Below are 16980 nucleotides of genomic sequence, written 5' to 3' on the forward strand. Positions count from 1 at the left end.
GTTTCCAAATCACAAAGCAAACTTTTAAGTCAATGGTCGTCAATTTTAAAAGAAGTCTGAAGTCAATAACCGTCCTCGGCATGTTTTCGCACTGACTAGATTTCAGGAGCCGGGGCTTTGCAGACAGTCCAGACTGGCGTGTTTAAGTCTGCTTCTCAATGAATTCAACGTTCGTTTTCGTCCAAACCGACATGGAAATCTTCAACAGGATGCTCTAGGCCAAAATATTGAGTCAGGAGCCAACAAAACGTTTGTGCTGGGACTTGTGCTTCAAAGCGTTTTGCTTTTCCACAGCTCATTTAATTCAGTGTTTGTCAGACTTCCAAGACTTATTCTGCCGCTTGACTTTAGCTTACCTTGTTGGTCACAGTGGCCGAGCTTTACCTTCAAGAACTTGCTTCAATTTTTTTTACTCTTGGTCTCTAATTATGGAGTATTTGTAACCTTGCATTCTTAGGTAACGTTCAATTGTAGTGCGAAGACTGTCATGCTCGTAGAGTCTTTCCCATGAATCTTTTTACGCACTGTTGCGTGAAAATCCTCGAGAATTTTGTTGAGTGCCTCCGGCTCACAGTTTTCAATATTTTGGTCATAACCCTTTTGTGCCGTCCAAGACCTCCAAACTCTTAGCCAGTGTGTTTGTGCTTTAATTTGTTGAGTTTCTTTGCATTTTCCGTTAAACTTTCAATTAAAATGCTATAATTACTCTCTTCAAACCTGTTCGCCATTTTGTTTCGAGTTAGCCGATATGCAAATTTGCATAACTGTCAATCATTTTAATTTCACCTTTTTTGCACTAATTTCAACTTTCTGCACTCAATTTCACATTTCTGCACTATGTACATTTAGGATAAATTGAGATGCTCTCCACCAATCAGATTGCAGAAATTTTTGTAAGTATATTATTAACGGGAAAACCATATTACAGTGGAGGAAACACATGAAAATTAACTTTTAATTATGAACTTAGTTTATTTCTGGATTCCATTGAGTAATGATATGTCCAAGATTATAAGAGCTGCAGTTTAAGCATGACAAGCAGATCTTGTGCATAACCATCATCTCAGAGCCCTGCAAACACTCATGTAAATATCACATGGTACAAATGTAGATGTGGGTACATGAGCGGTACTAATGTATATCATATTTTCTAATCCAGCCTAATGCCAGTCAGCAATAATAATAAAAAAAAACTGCATGACTTTACCAAAAATTAATACTGATATAAATTTCGACAGAGTGTTTTGTACTTTCAAACTTAATAGTTCAAATGTCAAACATTCTAATTGGTGCATAATTATACAAAAGCTTCTAAAGTATGATTTACAATAATCAGAATTTGTATATTTAGTATTCCGACCGTGGATCACAGCATTGATCTTCATCAGATCATTGATGCTGCAAAGAGTTTAATTACTGTAACCTTTTTGTGGCCTGTTCCTGGACATACAGTAAGTGCAACAGACCCAATGGTGTCTGTTCCTGTTCAACTTTACTATACTGTAATTTAATGATTATTATGATAATTTATTATATAAAAATTTATATAAATATCCACTAAATCTTATTTGATTCAATTTGTAAATAATTCCTACCTATTTTGGTTGTTGGGTAGAATGCCAGTAGTGACCCTTGCCAAATTCCTATGGAAGATATTGGTGATGGTTGAAAGGCAGCTAAAACAAAATAAACAATTTGTCTCAGATGTCTCTTAACAACTGACAGTAAAATAAGTTGATATCTTCAACAATAATGTCTCTGGATGCAGAAACAAGGTCCAGTTATTTTCACTCTGATTATTAACTGCCTGCCAGGTACAGTGTACATGTACATGTATGTATAAAGCGGTTATCAATTGAGTGTCGTAAAACCAAAACCAAAGTAATTACTGTGGCCAATTGCAACACAACACAACAAACCAATCAGAATTCAAAGCAAATACATGTAACTGGTGCCAAGCGCAGGAAAACGCGTGCGGCCAAAACACTATTGGTTTTGGTTTGGATTCCCATTGGCTAAGAAAGTGGCGTGAGTTTTGTTAACCAATCACAGAGTGTAGTAATGCAAAACCAAAGCAAATGCGAAATTACCTCTGACACTCAATTGAAAACCACTCTGCACAACTTACAGTTACTGCTACAACTGTAGCTAACAGTTAAAATCAAGTATATACATCATACATAACCTACATGTACATGGTACACTGCATGCCGCCTTTCATTTAAAAAAACTGTTGTTAATTAATGTTGCATGTTACAGGTTACATGTATAATTATATACTAATGACAACCATAGGGCCGGGGGCCCACACAATGTGTCTGTGTAGCCGATTGTTATTATATAGTAAATGCACTGGATTTACCGTTTGCTTCACCTATAGCAATATATCGCTAACTACTAATTCTCCTCGTTATATATGGAACATGAGTCAACGGCGAACTCAAACTCCTTCAAAATCGCTCAAAAACCGCTTTTGAGGTAAAAGGACGACTATATACCACAGATAAGGTAATTCAACGTTTATTTATCATTGATTTATATACATAGTTTCCATATATAAGAAGGAGAATTCTCCTTCTTATATATGGAACATGAGTCAACGGCGAACTCAAACTCCTTCAAAATCGCTCAAAAAAAACCGCTTTTGAGGTAAAAGGACGACTATATACCACAGATAAGGTAATTCAACGTTTATTTATCATTGATTTATAATATACATAGTTAGCGATATATCGCTATAGGTGAAGCAAGCGCTAAATCCAGTGCAAATTACTATAATTATGCACACAGACACATTGTGTGGGCCCCCTATATGATGACAACGATGGTGACAATTTAATAATAATAATTAATAGTAATAATAATACTAATACATGTAATAGTAATAATAATAATAATATTAATAATAATAACAACAATAACAATAACAACAATAACAATAACAATAACAATAATAAATAACAGTAAAATCTTTATTATAAAACCTCAATAAAAAATCCTTAATTTACCATCAACCTGCTGTTGCAAAAAATCCAATTAATTCATCAAAACACATTCATTCACAAATTCTAAAAAAATTAATAGAAGTAGCTTAACCTTACATAAAAGAAGAGGAAATAGATATAATTAATAATAAAAGTTCAAAATTCTATAAAATAAAGAATTCCATTATGCAGAGATATTAAGATCATACAATCGAATTATAATGACGGCTAAACCAGTATCCATAAAAACCCGCAAGTACAAAAGCATATAGACACATATTTCAGATATCCGCACTAGCGACATTTATTTCACAGTCTAATGATTGCTCTATCTTGCTACGCAAATGGCGTTCGCGAACCTCTGACGCATGCATGTACCGATCTTAAGAGTTCAAACGAGATCTGTGTCCTGAGCCAAGTGATTACAACATTACAACATGATGATGATGATGATGATGATGATAATAATGATAATAGTAATATAATGATAACAGCTGGATTATAGTAAGAATCCAGGATATTTTCTCAGAAAGATCTACATGTAGTACGTACATCACAGGGGCGCTTTAAAATGATTATTTTAATACCTATAAAAGGATAAGACAAGCTGTTTTGATCTATTTTGGTTTGCACAAGACAAGAACATGCAGTGAAGACAAATGCAAAGTGAAGAGGATGAGAGAGTGTAAGGGGAAAATGTTGGGTTCATGCCCTCCCTCATAACACTTTAAAATATCCATACCTCCCCCACGGAAGGGATTGGAAATTCCAGAGGGGTGGGGGTCAAGGGTCCAGGAAATTCCTGAGGGAGGGGGGGTGTATCAATAATATATTATTTTGTTTTTTCCAGACCGACCGGTATGTTCAATTTTCGTTTGTTTGCATTTTGCTCCCGAGTCGTGGACGCAAAAATAAATCTTGTTAACAGCACAAAATGAATATTTTCGTTGTGGTTAGGCTTGATTTCTGTCGCCACTCGAGTCTGGTCATTTTCCCGAACAGCAGCTGGTACTGGTACTGGGTACTGCTGTCACTTCGAACTATATCATCTCTGCTGGCAGACATGCATTTATGTCGCATTTTTTCTTTGCCATTCGCCAGTGTGAAACATATTGTTTGAACTGAATTATTGCGTGATTGACATTGAACTACAGTGACAGTAGTAATTTGGAATCCTCTGATCCCAATAAAAATAATTCTTCGAGAACTAAGTAAAACCAATATGGTAAGACAATTATAGCTAGAAGGCAAATATTTTTTGTCAAAATTAACAAGCCGCGTGCGATATAAATCAGATAACTAAACAACGTCTTGTTGCTTCACGAATTGTAACTCAAAACATTAAATATATTTTCGCATAACAGATGGCAAAAATTTCTTCGATACCCATGGTAAATTATGTTGTATGAATGATTAAATCATTACAATTACAAAAGGTATTCCAAGTAATTCACAGGCAACTGTGTAACACAAACCATAAATCACACAATTTGGTTTACAGAACATTCCAGCGTGCGCGCTGAAATGTGTTCGAACGCAGGCGTGCTGCTTGTAACGTCATTTTCGGCTAAACTTTGAATGAAAAAAATCTAGTGTAAAGATTTTCTAGCTCTGCCAGGTCTCCAGAGTAGGCAGTTTACCATAGTCAAACAGTCATAAATAAAAGAAAACTTATACTAGTTCCGAAATCGACGACATGTCAAATTTTGACCGTCAGACGACGCTAAATATTTTTGGGGAAAAGATTGAATTACACTGTACGCAACTCTGACAAGATCAGTCAAAGGTTTTATTTCGTGACACAAAAATAACAGTTACTATAAAAGAACGACTTGGAGAACCTTATCTCATTGGAAAACATTAAAAACAGCGGAATCTTCGTTAAAGGCCAAGAAAGATTGGATTTTCCATGTAATCTGAGACACCATATTCTTTCTGAAATACGTAAATATTTGGCGCGGAAATTTGATACTGTTTTGATTGTTTTGTTTTTGCTGGTGCAGTGTAAAGACCTGTAAAGCGTTTCTTTCCCCATCGCCCTTGAATGCGAACTTGCATTTTGGATCTGTTCATTTATATTGAAGTGTTGCTGTTTTGTCAGGATTTTTTATAATGAAGCGGAATTGGTTGTAATGAAGATATGCATTTTTGATAAGTACGCTACCACGCGACTTCTGCTCATATCTTGGTCACAGTATACGCTAATTTACTAGAAAACACACATAAGCATCAAAATTCGGCCTCTTGAATAATACAGACTGTAAATAAGCTTATTTCTTGCTTTTACTAGAAATAGAAATATTTCCAGGGGATGTACGGAAAAATTGGATTTTCCGGAGGGGAGGGGGGGTATATTTTGTGGGCTAATTTTGGAAAATCCAGAGGGGAGGGGGGGGGGGGGCATATGAAAAATCCCTTCCGTGGGTGGGGTATGGATATTTTCTGGAACCACACAATGTGGTCAACCACAGTGTTTATACTGACTAACAGCTCTTAATCAATCCCCCAGAGATCTCTTAATTTACACATATTTTCAGGCGATGACTGGTTAGAGAGGACAGTTTAATATAGAGACAGGTTCTAAAGGTAAAAGGTAAAGTTGCACGTCAAGCCCATGCAAGTGGCCCACACAGCCAAAGATTACCCTGGTTTCTGTACTACTCCATGAGGCAACAAGGAGTAAGTACATGTACACCCCAATGGCTGGGATACCCCAGCAGTATGACACTAATAACCCATTCGTGCCGGTAAAGAGAGCCAGCTGGACAATGTGAAAGTTACTTGTCTGGGAAAACAACACAACAATACAGCAACTGACCCAGCCTTGAGCCATCAACCCTCTGATCTTCCAACTGAAAGTGTGATTCAAAATCCAATGCTATGTAACCAAGTCACTACCACACAGGTCTTCATGCTAAAAGGAGAAGGGGTGGGGGGGGGGGGGGTGTGCTGATTTCTGAGCATGGACAAAACTGGAACATGCTCTATTTTCAAATCTACCTCGCAACTGCATGACTGAAACAATATTACATGTAACGGCTTGTGTGTCACATTGTGATTCTCACCTCAATACAATATAAGTTAAATTTTTGAGGACCAAGTTTTCATACAGACAAGTTGGCTAATTACTGCTTTTACTAATATTACGTTATGCTTTACTATTACGGAAAGGACAGGCTTCAAATAGAGGGCAGTTGAGTTATTAGAAAGTCGCATGACTGTGTATTACTTACAAAAACAGTGGTCCTTATGAACAACAGATGAAGTCCTAGTACATGTGCATGTAGCATCAGGCCTAATTAAAAAAAAATACAAAAAAAAGTCAATAAAATTGGTCAGTAAAACCATGATCATCTGAACATTGATTTGCAGCCAGTCATTGTGAAAAAAAAAAAACCTGGAAATGTTGCAATGAGTTAGAAAACAATTTTGCCCACAAGATTAATGTTTACTATTTTTTTAATGATGATGATGATCATCATCATTATTGTCATCATCATGATTATTTCTAGTAGTAGAGGTAGTACTATTATTATTACTATTATTTTATTTAATATATTTACTTATAATTACTAACAATTGCTATTATTTTTTTCTTCAAAAAAGCTGTCAAATTCTACCTTAAAGAAGAAGCACAATTTATATACAGTGTAATTAATGCATGTGTAATTAAAATTGGACTGAATGTGAATATATGAAACCATCCTTATAAGTACGTATAAACTGTGGTTCACATAATTTGCGTGAAAGAGTACACTGTAATTAAATCATATCAACGCAGTGAGGTATACAACTTGTGTGATCACAAATAAGAACTTTTCTGAACCCATGATCTTACAATACCAGTGCAGATGGCACTGCAGGGCAGACTATGCACATCACTATGGATAATTGGCTGCCATTTTCCAGAGTTGATAGTCAGTGAATTTAATCATGCCAGAAATCAGTCACTTAAATGCAAGGTAACAATACATACATCAGGGATACATTTATAGCTAAGAAAAACGTCAGTAGGCTTATTAATAAATCTAACCAGCCTTTTGGACTATGCACCTTTAAAATGAGCCTCAAGTATTTGTGTTCTGTTGAAATTTCAGCCAGTGATAAGATGGCTTTCAAGACGTGAAATTTTGCTGTAGAGCAGTCTTGTACAGTAAGTAGTATCCTTGATACAATAATTATGTTTTCAAAACAATTTGGAAGTTTCCGTAGTTCAATTTAATATTCTTATTGCCATCGCCATCATGACGTCGCTGTAAGATGTGAAAGCTAGTTACATCCGCGAATATTGGAGTAAGAGATCAGGAATGGATATTTGTTTTCTGAAGTCCACATGCGTGCGTGTAGTTATTTTGGAAAGCATGCACATAGAAACACTGACAGGGATAAATATCTTTCGAAAACTGTAGGCAAATGGAGAGGGTATATGTTATTGGCGATGATCGTTAGTTAGATGTAGTCGACTTTCCTGTGCCCAGACAGGTAAGGAGCTGAGATCTTGGAAGTAAACACGAACACCTATTGCGTTACCACTCAAAACAGATACAATATGTCATCAAACTATTTGTCCGCACATTTCTCGGCCACATTTCTTACCACTAAAAAGTCATTTTTATATGTTCGTTGGCACTCTATTACCTTTGACAGCGCATAATGGCTTTCTTAATCATTGGATCGCCATGTTGAAATGCTTTTCTAAACGCATTTCACAGAGGAAATGTATTTTCGAACATTTCTCACCCCATTACGTAAAAATAATTGAAAATTATCAGTTTCTTTATTGCAACATGGGTGAGAAATGTTGCCAAAGTACTACGACGCAGTTATTCTGTGATCAAAAGGGGTAGAATAGAAGGGGCAAAATCTGTTTTCCATCGAGAGAAAAGTTTATCTCGAAACAAGCCGTTTTCTTTGCTGCAACATGATTTGAATGAGCAAGAAATGAGGGCGAGAACTGTTGCGCGTTGAAACAAAGCAAGTTCTGTGTCACGCACTGCGTGACTTTATTATTACGGCTTTACTGGCTTTCAAAAAATGCGACCACATGTAACCCTTGAGACTTGAAACAATATTAACTTAATGTTTTACCGATAATACGCACGAGCTATTTATCTTTTCTAAAGATATAACTTAAGTTCTGATTTTAGGGCTGCCTTCAACTATTATTGTATAATTTCATGCTCCAGTCACCGGGATATTTTTTTGCAATTGCCATGACTTAAGCAGCCTTAAGGGTGTTACCAGCTTTGAATGTATAGTAACTAAATCTATATATGACAACATGACAATAATATTGTTCTGAATGGATGACTGATATCAATAGTCCTAATATCAAAGTTTTTGATGTCTTCTTGGTTGGAAAGCAAAACAGGCTAAGTTACTGTAATTAAAATGATTAAGAATTTATTTGACTGAATTTAAGGTCACTGTGGCCCTGCTCAAATTTGTCAGATTTTGATGGGTATAGTTTTTCCTAAGGTTTAATTAAGTTAATCAACCAAATTAAATTCAACATACCGCCTTTGTATCCCCACTTAATATGGAAACATTGTGCCACAAAAGGTGAAAAAATAGGTGTCTACTCTTGCAGGATAAAAACATTAGTCGTTTTCATTGGTACAGTGTACATATCTCCCCCCCCCCCCTCCCCCCGAAGGCTGATCCCCAGGTAAAGAAGTCATTTTTTGCAAATGACCCCAGTGTTACAGCAGGGACAAAACAGCTGTTCCAATGTTCCAGGGTATCTAGAGTTATAGAAATAAGTTGATTTCTTTGTTTCAGACTTACAGTACCCTCATTTTCTATTTTAATTATATTGTTAGTCAGAAATCCCATTCAAGCAACCATTGTATTATTTGTAAATTTTCAATATCTATCCATATTAACCTATCCAAATTAACTATTAATTTGGATACCGAAGATATTTTGAAATAATATATTCCTGACAAAATCAGCATTATTTTTTACCCTTAAATAATACCCAATTTGTAGTACTCGGAATATTTCTCATCCAATTATTTCCAAATTGGACAGCATGTAGTCCTATTACATACACAAATACCTCTTACTAACCTTGTTTTCTCGGTCTGTAACTAGTTACGGACCAAGTTTTTTCCTGTTGATTGTAGCCCAAGCGCGAAGCATAATTTGTGGCCATAAATCAACAGGAAAAAACGAGAATCCGTAACTTACAGTACAGACCGAGGAACCATTTAGGTTAGTAAGATATTTATTCTATCTCTGAGGTTAATTGGATGCACAGGAAAGGAAGAGTTGACCAATCACACAGTGCGTTAAGAAACTGATGCATGAGAGATAAAATAATGAACGTTAATTTCAGTCAAACAATTAGTCTCAGGTGTACACATTTAAGTCTTATTTCTCATTATTGCTCCAGTGCCTGTTTATTCTAAAGATTTCAGTACCATCTTGTTTTTGTCCAGGCCTCCTAATAGTCAGTTAACTAACAAATAATTTGTTTTCGACTGATCGAAAAAACAAATCAGCTCTGTGAGGGGAGAATCAAGAGGTTGTCAAATACCCCAGCTGATGTCTAACCCTCTGGACTCGGGATGGACAATATGAAAAAATTGGGTCACTAGAGCCCGGTCGGTAAGGGAAAGGGGGGGGAAGGGAGTGGCCACTTGCTGGACTTGAATGATGAATAACCTCAGTGAAGGCTAACTCCAGTCTTCATCTACATCCACATCTTGATCCCCAGGGGACCCACTCACATATTTTAATGACGGGGGGGGGGGGGGGGGGTCTGAAGGATTTTTTTTGGGACTGACATTTTGGCCAAAAGTTTTTTGGGTCTATGAAAGACGATGGGATTTTTTTGGGTCGCGAAAACAACAAACGTTTTTTTTGGGGGGGTATTGTATTTTTCATCAGCTCAAATCAACAATAACATAAGCGCAATTTACTGCTGGTGTGGTATTACGGGATATTTCTGAGATTGTAATCTTAAATTTCAAAAATAATTACCGACAGAAGATAGGATGAAGAGACACTATAACAGTCATGCGAGCTTTTTGTATTTGTTTTTGTATAGCTATGTTTTTGACCAAACCAAAGTTAAAGTTGGCATGTTTTAGCTTTCCAGAAGATAAATAATATAATTTGCTGATGCAAAAACACTGAGGGATTTTTTTGGGTATGCTAAAAAAAGTGGGGATTTTTTTGGGTAGACAAATTCTGAAGTTGGGATTTTTTGGGGTATAAAATATGAACCTCTGTCGGACCCCCCGTCATTAAAATATGTGAGTGGGGCCCCTGGGTCTTGATCAATAACTTGCAAGATCCTTGTCAGGACAGTTCACAAGTGGCATAAAATAGAATAAAAAAAAAATAAATAATAATAATAATAATAATAATAATTTCAACAAGAAAATTAACGATAGTAAAACAGCATAATGTTTCGACCTGTCGTCCACGCATCTCTTGTAGAAGCTCGGAAGCTTGTTCTCGCACGCTAGTTTCTCTTCAACTGAACATATGAACACGTTTGCCATAAGTGGACCTAATGGTGATCCCATCGCGAGCCCATCGACCTGCTCGTACAAGTTTCCATTGAATTGAAATAGTTGGTTTTTTGTGGCAACACTTAGCAACTCAATCAGGTTGTCTTTGCTGATGTTCATGTTGTAGGTCTTGTTGAACCAGTTATCTTTGAAGGCTTTATCGGTTAGAATATGGATGGTTTCGTCAAGAGGAACATTTGTGAAGAGAGCAGTGACATCATAGGAGACAAGAAAAACATTTCCGTCGAGTTTGAGGTGTTAGTTTGTGATACAAATTATATTGGGTTCACTTGCAGCAGGGCTCAAAGTTTACTTTTGGCTTTGGGAGCACCTGTGCTACCAGGAGTAAATTTCTAGGCGCACTGCCGAAATTTTAGGAGCACTAAAAAGAAAAATCAGAAGCTTCAGACATTTTATTAGTGATCGTTGATAATGGTGTCATGACGACACCGACACGTTGTTTTTTAAAAATGTTTTTTCTTATTAATTTTTTCGGTTGCCTATCGTTAATCAGCACGGTAATCTTTTATTTCAATCATGTGTTTGTTTCTTTCAGTCTCTTACTGTACGTTTGAGATGGCAATAATACTGTTACATTTTTTTGAATATTACATGTTATGGTACGTTCAACAAGATCATAGTAAGACAAATTAAACGGAGGTAAGGAATAACGTTATTGCATCCTCTCGATCAGACGAAATCCTTCAAGTCCCACGGATCACCCGACTGAAATTGATCCATTTGGCTACTTTCTGTATGGTAGGCAAGGTTAGGTCGCCTTGATCTCTGTCCACTGTTTAACCACTTTAAAACTGCTGGAGTTGGGTCAAATGTGTTGGAAGGCAAAGGCCGCCTGTTTGAGAATAAATTTTCTTTTTGTAAATGAGCGTTTCGAAAAAGAGAATAAATTACATTGTTGACAGCACATTGACTTAACTGAGTTAAAATTCATTGTTTCACAGGAAATTACGCAACACTTGTTCTTACCTTGAAGAAAAAAAGTCTCTTAACCCAGATTGTCTAAACATTCTTGACTCTTTGATATCGAATTGCGCGAGAAGCACGTGTTTCAGAAGGTTGCCTTCACATACGTACGTGTCAGCGGTGCTGTGATATATCCGAGAAGAGTCTGGGGTAAAGTCTGGGGTGGGATGAAACACAGACAAGAAATGGACTTGGGGAAATAACAAATAAAACACACACTGATGTAAGAAAAACGGTGTAACTTTCTTATGTGGAACCTAATTGCGTTACATCCACATTTGAATTTATTATTTCAAGCTTCTGTTTCGTGTTAATAAGGCAGAGTACACAAGAATTGTCAGGTGAGGAATCAAAGTGGCACCGATTCAGGCACACTGAACTTGGGCGTTTTTAGGCGCGTGAGTGCGATCACATACGATTTTTTAGGCGCAAAATAAAAAATCTAGTCGCTTATGCGACCAGCTGGTCGCTTACTTTGAGCCCTGTGCCGCCACTTCCATCAACGCGTTGAGGAGCATAAACATTCTGTGATCGGAAAACATCTCAGGGACGCGCATGGTTTAACACCTAACAACTTAATTAAGAGCGAATGCCCACAGGAATCAAACAAAATCGGAAAATAGCGCAAAAGTGTAAAAACTCAAAATTGCTCAAACTTTGGCTATCAGTAGTCCACACTGAGTTATTTATCGCAATGTAATTAATTTGTCAAATAACTTTTTGTTTTGGGAGAAAATGACTATAATAAATTTCGGTGCTAGTCACGAGAAATTTCGACTTGAATATTAACGGTTTTTAAGCAAGCCGCTCGCCTCAAATGTAGAGCAAGAAGACGTCCACTTATTATCATCTTATTCTACATCTCTTCCCGATTTGATTGATTTATTTCTATGAAGTTTGAAAAAACCATGACATCGAGAGGGACCTGAACGAAATCCCCCTGTAACTCTATGGAAATGACGAGCTAAATTTAAAAGATCGTTTACCATACTACCTTTATCGCGAATAAGGTGAAATTTCAACAGTAAGGTTAGGAAGAAATGGGCTCTTAATTGATGTAACGTTTGTTCTGGGGAAATTAAATCGTTGTCTTTAACAGAGCGCTAAAAACCACTGAAAAACAGGCAAATAAGAGATTGCGTGACAGACCGTGACAGAGATTACAATTGTGTTTTACGGATATTTAAGCCCGAACTCGATATTAATGCTATTCATAAAACAACAGCATTCTCTTTTAAGAATGTAATGGTTTTCCCATATTATGTGAAACTTCGTTCGTACCTCGTGTAAACAAATTCATAACCCCCAAGGAAAAAAAAAAGCTTACCTTTTTCTTTGTTGCGTGTAATTTGTCTTTATTCTATTCGGTTGTGAGAACTACTAAGTCACTCGTTTCATTTAGCACGAGATCTGATCATGGCACTAAATGCTATCATTACCTACTTGTGACATCTTTGATTGGCAACAAAATTTCAGCTCTGAGTTGTGTCTGAATGCCGTATTTCCTCGAACAATAGCCGGGGCGATTTTTTTCCACACCAAAAGAGGGCAATTATTCGAGCGAAGGCGATTATTCGAGGGAGACGATTATTTCAAATATTGCTCTCTAGAATTTGTGCGCTACATATTTTGTTTTATTCTTAAACCGATCAGGAAATAATCGCATCAAATAAACTGAAAATAGGCTTTTAAAGTGTTTTAAATTTGGTTCCTTGATTAATTTTCAATGTCAATGTCCTTTACGTCTGAGCTTGAATTGTCACTGATCAGTTTTGCTGGATAAAAAAAAGGAGATTCCAAGAGGGGTGGGGTGAAGGCGATTATTTGAAATATTTCCGTCAAAGGGGAGTGATTCCTGGAAGGAGGCGGGTACTCAAAGGACGGGTACTCTTTTAGAACACTGTTTCATAAAACTCCAGTCTTTTATTTGTTTCGTCAGGGACTCATACATCTAAATTGTATATATCCCTTGCAAAAACAGTCCTATTTTATTTCTATTTTATGGCTATTTTAATCCTATCACACCTATTTTTATACTATTTTATTCACACTTAATTATATTTTATTTCTATTTTACCTGATATGGAAAATAGACCATCTATTTTATTTGAGTTTTACTTCTATTTTAAACCTATTTTAAAGCAAGATTGAACCAGGTGGTGTATTTTATTTCTATTTTTTCATAACAAGCTGAAAAATAGCTCGTTCAACAGGCTATTTTAATCCTATTTTAATTTGAAACATCACTGTTGCTCAGTAAAATAGTAATAAATTAGACTGTTTTATTTCTATTTTTCTGCACATAGGGTTGACTATGGCCAGTTCCTTTGGAAAATATGAAAAAAATAGGCTATCATAATCCTATTTTATCCATGACAACCTTGGACAAATGGCAAAATAGATGTAAAATACTATTTTATTCCTATTTTTGGAGGTAGATTCTATTCCATTGCAAAATATGTATAAAATAGTCTATTTTAATACTGTTTTTTTCCTATGCATGGTTAACCTATCATATTTTATTCAGCAATTCAAGCTTGCATGCCTTACCATGTATGTAATTTTGAGGCAGCTGTTTTGTACTCACACAAAGCAGAACTTCCACTATACACTGGAATTCATAATTCACAGCTTCTTTCTTGTACGTACGTTTTCTGAACCATGCATACATAAATGGGCAACTAATTAAGACACTGAAATGCATTTGTGAAAACCACTATTACCTTCAATTAATCTCGAGGTCATTTAATGCCAAAAGGATCAGCAAGTTTTGAATCATAAATCGTTCAAGTACAATGCTAGCTAGCTTTTTACAACGGGCAAAAGAACGGTGGAGTCACTGCACAGCAACAATGGCAGCCATCTTGGATTTCAGTCAGACTCGGAAGACTGGGCATGAACAAAGCTATTTTGGTCAGCAGCCATGCCACTGCAGGCTCGCAGAAAAACCGTTTCATTTCAGATTTTAAGCGGGATTCAGGTTTACAGACATCTTTCCCCTGTTTTTTTTTACTTCTGTTAAGCTAAAAATGATGTCTTCAAGCAGCATAATGTGGATGACTACTTTAAGAAAGAGGTATGCTTTGATTTAGTTAATAATTTTGATGAGAAACTGCATGAAAATGTGTGATTTTATAAATAAATATAGTCTGCTTGGAATGAGTAGATGTGCTTCTTGAAATTTTATGGCTCGATCCAAATTCTAGTTTGTTGAGGTAGACATAATCCTTATTTATTTTTAATATACTGGTCCACTGAAAAGAATAAACCATAACTGGCTTCAATAACAGTTAAGATTCGCATTACAATTACAAACTATACATTCCTCCAACCTCTGATCATGCCACATGCTTTAGATTCTATGACATTCCGTACACTGAAATGGAACTGGATTTTCCATAATATTTATAGCCTTCACAAACGTTTTTAAGGAATACTTTGTAGCCAGATTAATATCATGTCTTGGTGTAAGCTGAAGACTTGTTCGTTTAATCTTGATAATTTTTGATTCAAGTTGCATGATTAACTTCATGGAGTACATGTATAAGTATTATTTTTGACATGCTCAATAATACACTATACTTTTTTTAGCACCATGAGTTAAATTCTCAATCTGTATACCCTCATTTTTAATTTACTCATCATTGTTACGGGGGAAAAGCTCACTGCAAGATGTGTCAAAAATCATACTAACAGCCTTGATCAATAAGACAAACTGACTTATAAAGTGCACAATTTTCTGTTTTACTACAGATTGTGAAGGCCAATACTCGAGACTGCAGCTTCAGAGTCAAGTCAGAAAAAATCCTGATAAATATATCAGCTAAGTCATTTATGACTGCCAGACTTTTATCTGTTATTGCATTTGACGTTAGGAGAATGCATACTTTTCATGTCGCTTTTAAATCTTTCTACGTGTAAACGCTGTGTGATTTGGGTTTAGTTGCAATCTTGGACTGGCTGACCAATTGCCTTGATTTCATGCAAGAGCTTTGAATCCCGCTAGCTAAGAAAAGTCCCGCGGGTTGATTTTCTGGACAGTCAGTACAATAAAAAATATAATTTCACTGGAGATCAAATGCACATTACCAAGCTATGATTATTACTGATTCGATTTTGTTATGAATCGTGAGTTATGCTGCTACAACTCAGGAACAATATTACCAAATAAAATATTTTTAACTTGCCTAATGCAGTATTGGTCATTGCTTGATATCACAGTTGAAAATGGCAAAGGTGCAATCTTTTTTATCAATCCAATCATCTTTCTTATTAGCACTTCCCCTTAAACCTTAACACAATTCTAGACAAAGCCATGTTCTGAGTGTTTCTTTCCAGAGAAGTTCATTGTGAAATTGTCCTGCTGTTACTTATAACGTTTGTAGCTCAAGCTGGCTGTGGTATACGGTTTGAATGACAAATTCATATAGTGTGCAATGCATGTTATTAACCATCCAGATATACATATGTAGGTAGATGAGGACTGTAATTAATTATCGATCGTTAAATTTATGATATGTAATATTGACCAATACCACAACTAAAGCACACTAGGCTGAGGATTTAGATACAGTCTGAACTGTCACCTACTTTTAACCTATTTTATAGCTATTTTATTGCCCTATTTTAAACCTATTTTAAAGATATTTATGCCCTATTTTTTGGTATTTTATCCCTGTTTTATATCTATTTTAAACCTATTTATATACTATTTTCCAAGTTTTTTTTCCTATTTTATCCCTGTTTTATGTCTATTTTAAACCTATTTAAATCCTATTTTCCAAGTTTTTCCCTCTATTTTATCCCTGTTTTATGTCTATTTTAAGCCTATTTTATAATCAACATTTCAAATTGCATACACATTTTTCTCTATTTTATAGCTATTTTATAGCTATTTTAAAGCTATTTTAAAACTATCTTGTAGGTAGTTATGACTTGCTGGTTGGTCTATTTTTTTACTATTTTTTGTTTCAAAATAATAGGTTTAAAATAGGTAAAAAATAACTTTAAAATAGTCTTGAAAATAGAGAAAAAATACAAAAAAAATAGGAAAAAAATAGCTTAAAAAATACATATAAAATAGATATAAAATAGGCACTATTTTCGTAAGGGATATATACAATAAAAAATTACTACTAAATGAACCCTCGCATTTACAAAACGGTTTGTGTTTTCATTACAAGCACTTGCTGGCTTGATAACTGCAGCCCTGCACCAGGTTTGAAATCATGTCCACGAATGCATTTTTCCGTTTGACTTTAACTTCTGATGTGTCAAGTCCGAAGGCTTCACAGATGTTCCGTAACAACACTGAAAGCTTGGAGTTAATGACTAGCTCACAAATATTGTAGGAGTCATATTTTATCGGATGTGAATGCTGCTATCGGTTAGTGCTGCACAATACAAGAAAACTAGCTAACTTTACAAAGCGCATCACTCTGGGTAAGAAAGTTCCATGGGAAAATTCCATAACTTTTGCGTGGAACTCG

General features: G+C 35.7%; 1 protein-coding gene across 1 annotated transcript in view; it reads right to left on the minus strand.

Annotated features, from left to right (window-relative positions):
* Window positions 1-6272, minus strand: part of LOC146481065 (phospholipid-transporting ATPase ABCA3-like) — a 112298-nt gene extending 106026 nt beyond the window's left edge. Inside the window, exons 1-2 of the mRNA XM_085108728.1 lie at window positions 6218-6272; window positions 1596-1676 (exon numbers count right to left, since the gene is read on the minus strand). The gene's annotated coding sequence lies outside the window, so the exon portion shown is untranslated. The remainder of the gene's footprint in view (window positions 1-1595; window positions 1677-6217) is intronic.
* Window positions 6273-16980: the final 10708 nt, after the last annotated feature.

Source organism: Pavona decussata, unplaced genomic scaffold (assembly GCF_977016875.1).
Source record: "Pavona decussata unplaced genomic scaffold, jaPavDecu1.1 SCAFFOLD_51, whole genome shotgun sequence".
NCBI lineage: Eukaryota > Metazoa > Cnidaria > Anthozoa > Scleractinia > Agariciidae > Pavona > Pavona decussata.